The sequence below is a fragment of the Pecten maximus genome, chromosome 7 (assembly GCF_902652985.1).
Source record: "Pecten maximus chromosome 7, xPecMax1.1, whole genome shotgun sequence".
In the NCBI taxonomy this organism is placed as follows: domain Eukaryota; kingdom Metazoa; phylum Mollusca; class Bivalvia; order Pectinida; family Pectinidae; genus Pecten; species Pecten maximus.
The window spans coordinates 18,309,801-18,325,052 of NC_047021.1; the positions used below are offsets into that span (position 1 = coordinate 18,309,801).

At 35.0% G+C, this 15,252-nt stretch overlaps 11 non-coding genes across 11 annotated transcripts; 4 read left to right on the plus strand and 7 right to left on the minus strand.

Annotated features, from left to right (window-relative positions):
• Positions 1-976: 976 nt before the first annotated feature.
• On the plus strand, positions 977-1,051 carry Trnan-guu. The gene has a single exon. It is a non-coding gene; the product is annotated as a tRNA-Asn (tRNA).
• Positions 1,052-1,892: 841 nt separating this feature from the next.
• Positions 1,893-1,966, plus strand: Trnan-guu. Its single transcript has one exon. It is a non-coding gene; the product is annotated as a tRNA-Asn (tRNA).
• An 836-nt stretch (positions 1,967-2,802) lies between these two features.
• Trnan-guu lies at positions 2,803-2,876 on the minus strand. Its single transcript has one exon. It is a non-coding gene; the product is annotated as a tRNA-Asn (tRNA).
• A 3,065-nt stretch (positions 2,877-5,941) lies between these two features.
• On the minus strand, positions 5,942-6,015 carry Trnan-guu. The gene has a single exon. It is a non-coding gene; the product is annotated as a tRNA-Asn (tRNA).
• A 525-nt stretch (positions 6,016-6,540) lies between these two features.
• On the minus strand, positions 6,541-6,614 carry Trnan-guu. The gene has a single exon. It is a non-coding gene; the product is annotated as a tRNA-Asn (tRNA).
• A 1,270-nt stretch (positions 6,615-7,884) lies between these two features.
• Trnan-guu lies at positions 7,885-7,958 on the minus strand. The gene has a single exon. It is a non-coding gene; the product is annotated as a tRNA-Asn (tRNA).
• Positions 7,959-9,553: 1,595 nt separating this feature from the next.
• On the plus strand, positions 9,554-9,627 carry Trnan-guu. Its single transcript has one exon. It is a non-coding gene; the product is annotated as a tRNA-Asn (tRNA).
• A 791-nt stretch (positions 9,628-10,418) lies between these two features.
• Trnan-guu lies at positions 10,419-10,492 on the minus strand. Its single transcript has one exon. It is a non-coding gene; the product is annotated as a tRNA-Asn (tRNA).
• A 1,004-nt stretch (positions 10,493-11,496) lies between these two features.
• On the plus strand, positions 11,497-11,570 carry Trnan-guu. Its single transcript has one exon. It is a non-coding gene; the product is annotated as a tRNA-Asn (tRNA).
• Positions 11,571-12,344: 774 nt separating this feature from the next.
• Trnan-guu lies at positions 12,345-12,418 on the minus strand. Its single transcript has one exon. It is a non-coding gene; the product is annotated as a tRNA-Asn (tRNA).
• Positions 12,419-14,255: 1,837 nt separating this feature from the next.
• Positions 14,256-14,329, minus strand: Trnan-guu. Its single transcript has one exon. It is a non-coding gene; the product is annotated as a tRNA-Asn (tRNA).
• Positions 14,330-15,252: the final 923 nt, after the last annotated feature.

A 15,252-nucleotide genomic window follows, 5' to 3' on the forward strand; every position in this document is an offset into this window, starting at 1 on the left:
GCCGGACGGAGGAGTTCCAGAGCTTTCTCTATATATTAGTCTATAATCGGTCTTGGACTTAAAAACGTGCTAAGCACCTATGATTGTATAGGACACTAAGCATTACCACTCCATAGTATTGGATAACTGGCAAATATCTTGCAGAGTACAACATAACTTTTTGACAGTCCTCCTTAAAAGCTTGCACCACTGCAATTAACGATGATAAAAGTATAAACTAACACGGCTTTTACCTGATTCTTATTTGTTTGTATTCATGAATTTGCTGATCAGAAGGATTTGTTCTCTCTTTCAAATAACTGTTGCAATCGTGGATATGATATCATTTTACATGCTATATCCGATACTATCATGCACCTATATGCAGATTTTATTCAGATAAGTTCAATTCTGAATTCGCGAGTGACCTTAAAAACTGTTTTTAGAGGGTCTAAAATTATATTTATAAATGACAATTCGTCCCCAAATTACCTTCAATCACCAATCTTTCGAACGCGCTAACCAACGGTGTCACGGGCAGGACAGTCACTTATGTGCAAAGGGTCGATGCTCAGCAAGGGAATTTTTATTGTTTAGTTGAGGGTGATATCAGTATTATGTACATCTACTGTAATATGATGTTGTTATACTGAACTATCGATCAAAATCAGTTATTAGCCTTGGCCATCTTGGTATTTAAGGAGGCATCTCCACGACCTCATTATGCTAACATATGGGCGGTACGTATTTGCTCGTTTGTGGATGAGTATATTTATCTGCGTCTGTAAATATGACTAATAACAAATGAAAGAATTTCCCTTAAACAACAAGATGGTCTGTGGTAAGAAGTGGTTTTGGTTCATAGTTTGGTCTTTAAACAATATTAGTTATATATTTTATTGGAAACAAAATGAATGAATAATAATTATTTTCCATGCTGTACGTCAAACCCTTGGGCAATAATGGGAAAGTATGAATAAGCATGCAATGACATGTCGTCTCCGTGGCGCAATCGGTTAGCGCGTTCGGCTGTTAACCGAAAGGTTGTGTGGTTCAAGCCCACTCGGGGACGTTTAGTGTCTTTTCCTTTGCGTTTGCCTTTTTATCCTATTAAATGATTATTACAACTCTCAATAAGTGAATTGTTTGTAATGGCGATGATCGTTAACCTTTAAAATTACAACATGAACATATCATTGTTTATTACATGACTGGTTTTTGATCGATTTTTGTTTGTATTGCTGCTTTTGTTGACTTACTTTGTAAGCAATAATGATTACCTATATTGGAAAATTAGTTCTTGATATGTCCAAAGCGACAACATGACATTAGACAAGATGACTTACCGATTGATACTCTACTTAACATATGAACAAAAGGTCCAGCGCTAAGCAATGGAGGAAAACCCGCACCTCATAATTTTGATTAATTTTGGCCAGGATAAAGCATTTCTAACATTTTTTGTGGTCCAAAGGCCCAGACTTAAAAAATACATTGTTCCTTTTTCTCATGAGAGCTATGCAATACGATATAATGGTTCATTTGCCAAAAAATTGGGCCTCTTTTTCATACACACAATACAACTTAGCCGTTAAATAAATAGTGATCAGGCATCAATGTTATTTTACAAAGTTTAGCCCTTTTGCAGAAAATAGCAATAAGCCGCTTTTCAGTATATGCAAAATAATGCGGTTTTTATATTGATATATACCCATGCATGTTTAAGCGGTTTATAATTTGCATGTTTTATATACAGAGCACTGGCTATAGTCGATGAGATATAGCAATGGACGGATGTATGTAGCCAGTAACTCACTCACTCACTCACAATTCGTTACATTACCTTATTACCCATACCTTAGCCAACGATAGCATATTATGAGACAGTAAGTCATACTGTAACATGATATGCCGTCTCCGTGGCGCAATCGGTTAGCGCGTTCGGCTGTTAACCGAAAGGTTGGTGGTTCAAGCCCACCCGGGGACGTTTCGTAATTATTTTTATTTTTACGTTTAATGTATATTTTTCAACAATTATTGAATAATCACTATGTAAAAAAAAACTATAGTTAGTAAATCATCCGTTATGACGATGCTCGTTTACCTTTAAAATTGCATATCATATTTTATTGCTTGAAATTCAATATTTTCCTATATGATGTTTTGCATTAGAGAGTCATTTCATTCATTTAGTTTGACCTATTGTTCATGCAATGAAAAGGATGATTATCCATATACTGGATGTCAGGTCACAAAAAGACATCACAATCGAAAAAAGATATTTATTTTAACAATGTTGGATTTCACAAGTAAAACGTTCAATTGTCAGTAAAGATTCTCCACCATTAGTACATACAGCAAACTCATTACAGTTCACACATAGGAGGGACTCACCACCACAAACATACATTACCTTAGGTCATGTCAAGGACATGTCACGAGACAAATTTTCTTACCGGTTGATAATCTACAAACGGTCCAACACTCTTTTTTACACTCTTTCAACAGTCATTGCTGCAGAGAAATTATTGTGTTGCATAGTTCGGCATCGTTATATAATGATATTGATTTCCTTTTTGCTGAGCTTTGGACCATTATCCCTATGATTATAAACCGGTAAGTAAATTCATCTCGTGATATGTCGTCTCCGTGGACATGAAAAGGACTTGGTAAGTAATGTGATGATGAATCCCAGTGTGTGTGTTGTTACTACTTTAACTGAATATCGCTATTACAAATAATTCACTGATTGATAGTTGTTGCAATGATCATTTAACAATTACTTAATAAGAAAACAAAATTAAAGCGCAAAAAGTTACGAAACGTCCCCGGGTGGGCTTGAACCACCAACCTTTCGGTTAACAGCCGAACGCGCTAACCGATTGCGCCACGGAGACGACATATATATCTCATGGCTGACAGGTTTACGAACTTGCGCTATGGCTCAGGTGACGTGGCATCAGTGTAGGATTCAACGATTAAATAATAAATAGTAAATATTAAAGGCAGAAAATAGTCCATAGCTTGGTGTCAAAACAATATTGATTACAGGAATTTAAGGTTGTTGATGGAAGCTGGATTATACATTGGAAATGACAGAGTATTATTTCGTTCAGGTAGAATACATGTGGTATCTGATGTAAGATTGTAAAAGCAGAATTGAAATAATAACATTAAGAATAGATAATAGATAGATGATAAGGAGTCTCACCTGTGTATAGACATGTAGATATAATAAAAATGTCACATCACCTGTGGCGTATCTCACGAGCACATAAATAATTGATACAATAATAACTGCCGTATTTAATATCCGATGGCAATCTGCCTGTCCGGGTTATCCTGTACTTTAAGAAATGCTTAAAAATGACTTATCTTATATCCCACGAGCTATACACTGTTGCGGGTAAAACGCAGAGAATTACTATAATATGTTAAAGAAATCGTCTTCAGGAGGCAACCGGTTAGGACATTCGGCTGTTAGCCGAAAGGTGGGTGGTTCAGACGTACTCTGACTAGGCCATATATCAGGAAAACCTTGCAATTCTCCCATAAACTTTAAGAACCAGATCAATATTTATCCTGTATGTCGATGTAACGATGTAACGCGTTCTGTAACAAACGTCTTGATTGGCTCTGTTGACCAACGACGCGGCCTATATAAAAGTGGCCGATGAAGACGGTCAAAAACATCTCTACAACACCGCTAAACCGGACCAAAGCATCCCCTCTAAGTTGAACAACGATGGTAAGCGATCAGAGTTGTCAAAACCCAATGACCTATTAGTGGTTATTGTTCCAATATTGGGATTTGGGTGTTCCAAGAGAAAAGTTGAATTATGTCCAGTGGTAGAAACGGGTAACCGTCCTCCGTATGGACAAGTCAAATTGTATACTCTATGTTACTGATTAGTAATAGTATTTCAATAGAAAGATAATTGGCAATATTTATTTTCCTAAACAAATTAGGGTTTAGCAACAATACTCCAGTCTCTGTATCCAGAATCTGTAAAAGGTCAACTCTTTTTTGGTGATTAATATCTGTAAATTTAATAAACTTATATCCTGACATAAGTTCTTTATGCTAGGCTGGCACCGAATCCCTAATATTTGGAGATTGTGGGAAAACGCAATCAAAATAATAACTTTCTCAAGCCACAACTTGTACGTTACGACTGACTTTTGGAACAAAGAAAGTTACAGTAGTAATAACTTATATAGATATGTGATAGCTTTGGCACAGGACTCAAAACCTTCCTCATATTGGCGAACCCTCAACTATATGTCAAAAGCAAGGAGAGAGTCGTTCAGAAAGAAGTGAAAAAATATGATCGCACATTTAGTCGCCTTATACGAATCATTGCAATTGGAGCAGCAGGTATAATTATTATGCTCTACATCCAAGACAGGAAGAAAAATCTTCTTAAAAAGTATTAACAGATTCATTTGATGTAAAGCACCCTCAAATATAGCGAGGAAATAACCTGGTTAAAATATAGTCATCTTTCATCTCTAAACGGCCCAGCTCCCCTCAAGCACCTCAATCTCATCTTCCCCTCGTGCTCAAAATCGCTTATCTGAGAAATGTGGCGAGGTACTGAATCGGGGTACATTGCAATTGGCAATATCTGAAGAATACCTCATCTGATAATCACTCAATACTTTAGTAGAATGTATCTATGATACGCCTCAGGTGACTTGACATTTATAAACTTACGTTTATCGTCCTTTCGCTTCCTTAAAATGTTTTATGTGTTGATATATATGCTGATTCAACAGTTGTAGCCCGATGGATTTATTGCTCATTGATTTTGTCTGTAGCACGCCTGGTTATCCATACTAAAGATTCATGATTCATTTATTCTCATCCAACTTAATAGTACAAAGATAATACATTAACATAATATAATATACATATATTTGTGTGTTCAGAACAACATATTAAAAATAGGGAACACATCGCATAACAAACATTAATTTACATCATATAATATACACATAGAAAAATATGCTAAGTCAGCCACATTATGGCTAAATATATGAGATCGCAGGATGATGGAAGAAAGAGCTTATTACTGTATAACTTGTGTATCAACTATCATCATTTTCGTGGTTGCTATGGAACCACACATATCAATTCAACGAATATTGTTATGCATTATTGTTACATTGTTATTACATGTGCTAATCATGAAGTTTGTACCCACGAAATAATTTGAAAGCTCCAAACAACGAATAGAAGCATGAATAGTTCATGTTATACAATGGCCGACTGAATGCCATGTTAAGCGTTATCTAATGTAGCGAACACCTATCCCAGGTAAAATAGAGCCAAGCATCTTCCCTCATTAGACGAACTATTGTCCATCTCCTTCAAAAACTCATTCTTTCTCCTTCTCTGTAGGCCTTATTTTACTTATCTGAGAAATGTTTCGAATGATAAAGCACCGAAATAGGGAAACAGACTTATTAGTGATATCTTCCAGACAGACCTTACGTTATCTTCTATTCTGAGAATCAATCCATGCGTTAGTGGGATTTATGTATGACACTAGTTACATAAGAATAGCCCTAATGTCGTACTCGTCAATGCTATACTGATGACATTTAATATTAAAATGTTGTGATCTCTATTCCTTGTGTTAATATGTTTTGGAAGTGTTTATCAAGCCTCGAGGGAAAGTAAAACAAAATCTGTAGGTCCGCCCTTATTTCATAAACGGACAACTTTTGTCCAGTAAGAAAATAAGATTAAAAAAGTAGAAAGACATCGGTGGCGCTTTAGACTCTTCGCTTCTAAAAGCTCCACCTGTCGCTCGTGCATGTCGACATGTGACAGGAGTCATAACACAATTTGCAGTACCTGGTTAAAATCTCGTTGTTATAAAATGTAAACTGTTAAAGTGCATTTTTTTTGCAATATAAGAAAATGCATTATGAGCAGGACATAAAAAAATAGCAACGTCCCCGGGTGGGCTTGAACCACCAACCTTTCGGTTAACAGCCGAACGCGCTAACCGATTGCGCCACGGAGACGATATAGTAAGTACGCTTCGACTGGACGTGGCAGTTACTATATTACATCCCTATACACATGTGAGAATCCCTATCGACTGTTAATCTGGGCACTGTTACCTGTACTTATTTCAGTACTGGTTTCACTATTTAAAGCAATAGTATTATATTTTGGAGGACCGTGCTTAACCTAGATAAATAACCAACCTCGTGAAACAACTACATAAAATGATATTTTGTCAGTATTGAATATTCCAAGTTAATATTCGGTAAATGACGGCCTTAGAAGGAATGTATTACCAGTTCCATTTCTATGTAAGGGACTAGCTTTATAGCACTTACTTAGCTTACTCCATTTAATTGTTTATGATATCAATCTTGAAGCCAATTCAAAATCTAAAAATACATTTTTCACGACAATCACATATCCTCATCCAACTAGATAAAAGATGATAAAATGGTATGATTTCAATTTTTTAAAACTAAAATCTCATTAATTATTTGATATGACAATGCTTTACCTATGCCATATAAATCAAACAGCAACGTCCCCAGGTGGGCTTTAACCACCAACTGTTTGGTTAACAGCCAAACGCGCTAACCGATTGCGCCACGGAGACTTACGTACAATATAGTAAGCTAAATAGGCGCTGGGAAATAAGATCCTGCGTGGCATATGTATTATTGGAACTATATCCCTTTACATGACTCCTTATATTTTGTTTTATTTTTATTTTTTTTATTTTTTTTTTTTGTAACTTATATTTTTTATTCAATACATGTACATGTTAAACAGAGCACTTTGTAACATCTTCACACAACATCTATGTACTTACACACATCTATATAACACCACTCGTACATCTACTCATACATTGGTACAGCATACGCACATACACAAAGAAGAAATTCTGTATAATGATTATTACACAACTACCTAACACCACCTGTACATCTGCTCATACATTGGTCTATAAGCACACACATATATAGGAAATTCTGTGACAACAGCATATTTGTAACTCAGTCAAGGAATAAGAAAAACAGTCAAAAGAATGATAGTGATGAGAGTTTTAGTGATATTCTTGACATGGAAAATGAGGTAAAGCAGCCAAACATTAAGACAGATTTTTTTTCCAAATATCTCCGACGATGAAGAAATGGTTCAAGTAACACACTAAGCTGGGACGGTTGAACATCGATTTCATGATCCTCTTAAAGAATGCCAATTGAACGACATTGTAGAAAATCAGAAGTGCCAAAACACAGATAACAATTCAAAATGGACAGTTCGCATTTTTGAAGCATGGAGAAAAGGACGGAATCAGAGAAGTGAACTAAGTCTGCACTTTCCTTCTTTGTGTAGGAAGTTAGAAATCAGACTGGAAAAGATTATCGCCAAAACAATCTATATTTACTTAGTGTTTATCTCTATACGATATATTAATACCCTAAAGACACACGTTTACGTAAGATACGCTTCGACTGACGTGGCATTTATATTACAATATTTACATCCATATACACAGGTGAGACTCCTTATCGTCTATCTGATTACCTGGACATTGTTACATGTACTTCATATACTTGTTTCAATACAAGTTTACTATTTCTAACAATAGTTTCTATTTGGATGATTCTGCTTAAACTGAATAAATAACGAACCCCAAGAAACAAGCAGGAACGGATGTATTATTTTAGCAGAATGTAAATCAATTAAAAAAATATCGTAGAAAAATGTCAACTACAAATAGCAATATTGTTATACAGACAAAGATGATAAAATGATATTTAGAAAAAATTGTAAGTTCAATATATTTCAAATGACATTAATGATTTTGACTTTGATGATGACTTTGCTTTATCTTCGACATATAAAATAAACAGCAACGTCCCCGGGTGGGCTTGAACCACCAACCTTTCGGTTAACAGCCGAACGCGCTAACCGATTGCGCCACGGAGACGATATCTACGCCCGAGTAAGATACGCCACAAGTGAGTGACATTTATATCATTGTAACTACGTATACATTCATTATCGGCCAGCTGAAGTCGGGCGATCTATTTCTGGTTGGTTTAAAGTTAACACATGGGGAAAGGGAACGATTTATTATGGATGTTGATATATGCATTGTTTTCACGAGTTTGATATAAATTTAACCATTTATATTCTTGCTGGTGTTTTTATATTTTGCAATACAAGTTCTTATTGAGTATTTTTGCCTTATCCTTTTCATCAAGATTGTCATTATATTACATTTCTGATCATGATTTATACTATTGGTATATTTGTTTTCAAAGCATTTTATTTTCAAGTTTATTACTTCACATGTTATTTTGTATTTTTTAGCCATAATATCATGGTCATGCATGATGATCATTATGTTACTGCTTACGACATCTCCATATATGCAAACTAGTCATGCATAATATTGGTATATTTGTTTTAAAGTTAATCTTTTTTATTAATATTAATCTTTGTCTTTGTCTTTAATTGATTTCAATATAGTCTCCATTCCTTTTCTTGATAACACAGAATTGTATTTGTTATTCAAACATGCATTTCACTATACGGTATGAATATTTTCGTTCAGGTAAATAGGATAACTTTTCTTTTGTAAACACATAATTACTATTTCAATGTTTTTCACCTTATCATATCAATGATATTGCATACCTCTACAAATTATAATGTGCCAAAACTTCTCATGAACAGTGTTGATTTATAGTTAAGATGTTGTTACCAGGTTAATAAATGGCTTAGACTATATGAATGACACTTCGTTTTTCTTTTCAAGTTGCACATTTGCTTCCAACCGAAAAAAATAACTCCTGTGTGAATTGTTGGCTTCTTAAAGCTTTCCGGTCGATTTGATGCTTTAGCATCAAAGTTTTCTTGTAAACGCTTGTGGTACTGCTTATACCTTCTCGTCTTATTTTTCATATTTCAATGCCGAAAAACACTTTTTTTATTCTCTCACTTCCCCTGTTTATGCTTTTGATAGACGCTCGTGTTGACACGTCTATTGTCCTTCTTGGCTACGTGCTGCTATGTGTAATTTTCTTCCTTGGTTTCACCCATCATCTCCAAATTGGCAGTATCAACTAAACATGTAAAGACAAAGCAAATCTGCAATATCATTATACATTTTTTGAACATTGAAAACCTTTCTAAGGCTATGCAAGGTAATGTTTCTGATACGCTTTATCGAATACTGACATGGCTTGATGACGTGCCAGCTATCCCTAACTAGTCTTTGCATAATTAAATATTATTGGTATAATTACTGTTAGTATAATAATATACTCTTAGTGTTTTACCGATCATATCTACTCCCCTTTTACATGTCACATTATCTACAGAATACTATTGAATAAGAGTTGTTAAACCAGTATTTAGATAAGTACATTAAGTAAAGTCAACAGTGTTCAGGTAATAAGGTAGACGGTTAGGAGACTCACCTGTGTATAGGGATGTAGCTATGATATTATTGTCACGTCAGATGCTGCGTATCATATGTGTACGACACCATTGGCCGGTGTAGTCTGGAGTGATATCGTCTCCGTGGCGCAATCGGTTAGCGCGTTCGGCTGTTAACCGAAAGGTTGGTGGTTCAAGCCCACCCGGGGACGTCGCAATTTATTTTGTTGCTGTTTTTGTCATTAATAGAGGAAAGTCACATAAAAAAAATTCAGCCCGATATGAAAGACGCTTGATTCCTGATCCACGAAAATATAAGAAATATATAAGATATTACATCATCTTATTTAAATATGAATGAATATCTTTATGCAGCATTTATTTTATCCTGCGACTTGTCCTTTACATATCGAAGTAATATATGTAGGTTATAAGCCGATTTATGCCCAATATGTTGGTAGAAAGAACACTTGGAGGTTGTTAGACCGACATATGTATAGGCTTATAGTATACATTGTACTTAAAACATACCCCTCTTTGTGTAAATATTGGACTGTTATTTGTGTACGCTATTTTCTTTGTTAACATAGTGGCATTTATATTACAATATTTACATCCCTATACACAGGTGAGACTCCTTATCGTCTATCTGATACCTGGAAACTATTACCTGTCCTTCATATACTTATTTCAATACTTGTTTTACTATTTATATCAATAGTGTTCTATTTGTAGGACTTTGCCTAAACTGAATATATACCAAACCTCAGGAAACAACCGGGAAAAGATGATATGACTACATTTATTTTAGCAAGATGTGAATCAATTAAAAACAATATCGCAGAAATATGTTAACTACAAATAGCAATATAGTTATAAGGACAAAAATATCTCGGTTAAGATAATAAAAATGATATATATTTAGAAGAATGGCAAGTTTCAAAACTCATTAGTTATTTGATATGCCTTTGCTTTATGTACGACATATAAAAAAAAACAGCAACGTCCCCGGGTGGGCTTGAACCACCAACCTTTCGGTTAACAGCCGAACGCGCTAACCGATTGCGCCACGGAGACGATATCTACGCCCGAGTAAGATACGCCACAAGTGAGTGCCATTTATATCATTGTAACTAGATTCTCTCACTTCCCCTGTTAATGCTTTTGATAGACGCCCATGTTGTCTGTTCGTTGTATAATTTCCTTCTTGGCTTCGTGCTGCCATGTTTGATTTTCTTTCTTGGTTTCACCCATCATCTCCAAATTGGTAGTATCCTACGGCAAGCCAAGTTGTCATTTATTCACGGAATAACGTTGATCCAGGATTTTACGAAATGATATAAGATATCTTATAAACTTGGTAAGATATCTTATATACTTTATAAGATATCTCATAAAGAAAAGTTGATAAGATATCTTATAAAAGATATAAGATATCTTATATCTTTTATGGGATATCTTATATATTGTATATATGTCTTATAAACTTGAAATAAGTTATCTTATAAACATATAAGATATAAGATATCTTATATAATTTGGTAAATACTGGATCAAAATTGCTCCGCGAATAAATGACAACTTTGCTTGCCATAGTATCCACTAAAACATGCAAGGACAAAGCAAATTTGTAATATCATTATACATTTGTTCGACATTGAAAACCTATTTAAGGCTTTGAAAGGCTATGTTTCTGATAAAGCAAGGAAAGACGATGCACAAAAAAGCCCACTTTATCGAATACTAAGATGGTTTGATGACGTGCCAGCTATACCAAAATAGTCTTTATAATATTATTGGTATAATTACTGTTAGTATAATAATATACTACTGATGTTATCCCGATCATACCTACGCCCCTTTTACATTGTCACATTATCTACAGAATACTATGGAATATGAGTTGTTAAACCAGTATTTAGATAAGTACATTAAGTAAAGTCAACAGTGTTCAGGTAATAAGGTAGACGGTAAGGAGACTCACCTGTGTATAGGGATGTAGATATAATATTATTGTCACGTCAGATGCTGCGTATCATATGTGTACGAAAGCATTGGCCGGTGTCGCCTGGAATGATATCGTCTCCGTGGCGCAATCGGTTAGCGCGTTCGGCTGTTAACCGAAAGGTTGGTGGTTCAAGCCCACCCGGGGACGTCGCATTTTTTTTTTTTTTTTTTTCGTTATTTGAGAATAGTCATGCCCAAACTTTAAATGCGATATGAAAGACGGTTGATTCCTGATCCACTTTAAATATACGAAATAAATACGATATTACATCATCGTATGCATCGTATACATATGAACGTATATCTGTGTAGCATTACTTTTATCCTCAAACTTGTCTTTGACATATCGACGTTTTATATAAGTTATTAGCCTATTTTAGACAAAACGGACAATTTGTGAACATTTATACGATTCCGAAATTGGAAAGCTGCGACAGGGTTTAGATGCGATATATTAATACCCTAAAGCCACACGTTTATGTAAGATACGCTTCGACTGGCGTGGCATTTATATTACAATATTTACATCCATATACACAGGTGAGACTCCTTATCGTCTATCTGATTACCTGGAAACTATTACCTGTCCTTCATATACTTGTTTCAATACTAGTTTTACCATTTATATCAATAGTGTTCTATTTGTAGGACTCTGCCTAAACTGAATATATACCAAACCCCACGAAACAACCAGGAAAAGATGATATGACTACACATTGTACATTTATTTTAGTAAGATGTGAATCAATTAAAAACAATATCGCAGAAATATGTTAACTACAAATAGCAATATAATTATAAGGACAATTATCTCGGTTAAGATGATAAAAATGATATATATTTAGAAGAATGGCAAGTTTCAAAACTCATTAGTTATTTGATATGCCTTTGCTTTATCTACGACATATAAAAAAAACAGCAACGTCCCCGGGTGGGCTTGAACCACCAACCTTTCGGTTAACAGCCGAACGCGCTAACCGATTGCGCCACGGAGACGATATCTACGCCCGAGTAAGATACGCCACAAGTGAGTGACATATATGATGAAAAAGGCTCTGCCTGCGCGTTGTCTATTGTCCTTCTTGGCTACGTTCTGCCATGGTTGATTTTCTTCCCCGGTTTCACCCATCATCTCCAAATTGGTAATGTCCACTTAAACATGCAAAGACAAAGCGAATCTGCAATGTCGTTATACTGTACATCGAAAACCTATTTTAGGTTATAAAAAGTTATGTTACTGATCAGCAAGGAAAAAACAACAAAAAAACAAAAAAAATATATGAACAAGTCTCTCGGTTAAGATGATAAAAGTATATTTTTTTAAATGGTTAGTTAAATATATTTCAAATCCATTGATGTTTTGATATGACTTTGCTTTATCTACGACATATATAAAATAAACAGCAACGATTACATTCCTGACGACACGGGCTATTGATTTCGTACACATATGATACGCAGCATCTGACGTGACAATAATATCATAGCTACATCCCTATACACAGGTGAGTCTCCTTACCGTCTACCTTATTACCTGAAAACTGTTGACTTTACTTAATGTACTTATCTAAATACTGGTTTAACAACTCATATTCAATAGTGTTCTGATGATGAATTGACATGTAAAAGGGATGTTGATATGATCAGTAGTATATCATGATACTAACAGCAATTATATCACAAATATTTACTTATAAAAGACAATTTTGGTATAGCTGGCACGTCATCAAACCGTATAAGTATTCGATAGAACAGGTTTTTTTTTTTTTTTTCTCTCCTTGCTGATCATAAACATAACCTTTCATAACCTAAAATAGATTTTCAATGTGCAAAAATAGTATCATTACATAACAGATTCGCGTTGCAGTGGAGGCTGCCAATTTAGAGATGATGGGGAAACCAAGGAAGAAAATCATACGTCAAGAAGCACGTCGTCAAGAAGGAAATTAGACAACGAACAGGCAACACGGGCGTCTATTAGAAGCATAAACAGGGGAAGTTAGAGAGAGAAAAGGGCGGAGTCTTTTTCAACATAGAAATATATAAAATCACACGAGAAAGGATTGTCAGTACCAGAAGTGTTTATGAATGTAGTTATAATAAAATAAATGTCACTGACTTGTGGTGTATCTTACTCAGATGTAGATATCGTCTCCGTGGCGCAATCGGTTAGCGCGTTCGGCTATTTAATCATTTACTTTAATATTGTTTACTTATTTATCGTGGCGATGAGTGTGTGCGAGTGTGCGAGTGAAGGTGGGGTGTGGGTGAGGATGTGTTTGTTGTGTGATACTGCTTTTAACTAACTGTACATATGTGTATGTATGTGTTATGTACATTTAAATTTGGGGATTAAAATCTTTTGAAGAAGAAAAAAAGTGCGTTCGGCTGGAACCGAAAGGTTGGTAGTTCAAGCCCATCCGGGGACGTCGCATTGTTTTTGTTTTTGTCATTTTTGTCATCCATGAAAATATAAGAAGTATATAAAATATTACGTCATATGAACGAATATGTGACGCACTGTCGATTTGCGACATGGCCGAAATCATCCACCATAAATACTTGAGTGAAATATTCAAAAATATTTATAATGTTATTTGTTTTATTACCAAAGTGAAATAACCCGTAAGTCAACAAAATATTAGCAGAGATATAAACCAGTCATAGAGATAATCAACGATACCATGATTATGTTTATGTTCAGTGATAAGCTAAATTTAAGTGAAATCTTATTGTTAGTTATCACATTTTGAATAATTAATGATTGAATATGCAAACTTAGCTTTCTTATATTATATCTTTTGTAAGATGTGAAAACATTAAAATAAAGTAGCGTCCCCGGGTGGGCTTGAACCACCAACCTTTCGGTTAACAGCCGAACGCGCTAACCGATTGCGCCACGGAGACGATATGTTGGAGTACGAAGCGTATCAATGCTTGGCGTGCTCGTAAGATAACCTCGAGTGACGTGGCATTTATATTTCTATATTTACATCTCTATACACAGGTGAGACTGCTAATCGTCTATCTGATTACCTGGCCACTGTTACCTATAGTGCTTCAACCCTGGATTTACATTGCTCTCCAGTAATATTCTGTTTAGGGAACGCTGCTAAAATCTCTTGGGCAAAGTGAGGTTAAACAAAAAGGAGGGAAGTAATCTATTTAACCAGTTAACTTTTATATAGAAATTGGCCTGGTCTCCGGAAACCAGAAACTTACTATATCCCTCAATTCCATATCATACCGATCAGAGTAGAGAGAAAGATTTAACTGGAAATCAATTGTAACACACAAACTGTATAGCAGCATCCTGTAATGTGGATGGCAATAGAACCAAATGCGACCTGGATGAATTGAATCATACAGGCTATGGTGACCTACATTTTATTTTTGAAAGACCCACAAGAAGAACTGTATGACCTAGGATTTGACATGGCAATATTTTGTGTTGATGATGTTCTTGTTTCGTGTTCGAATGCTTCAGTTTGTAACAAATCGATCTTCATTCCGGGCGTAAATTTTTTCTAGTCCCCATCATTACATATTTATCATTTGTATTTCGATGCTGGGACAATTATCCTTAATGAAGTTCATTTCAAAGTCATTAACATATAAAGAAAACATTATCGGGGACAAAATTTCCCCTTGTAAGAGGCCTGACATGTTAAGGAAGCATTGACTATAAGTATTATTGTATTTAACACATGACTTAACATTTTTATATAATTATACCGTAATTGATCAATTTCCCCCATAACTCTGACCTGTCTACAAAATCAAACGCTTAACGAAAGTCAATGAAACAACAATACAATATTTTCTTATTT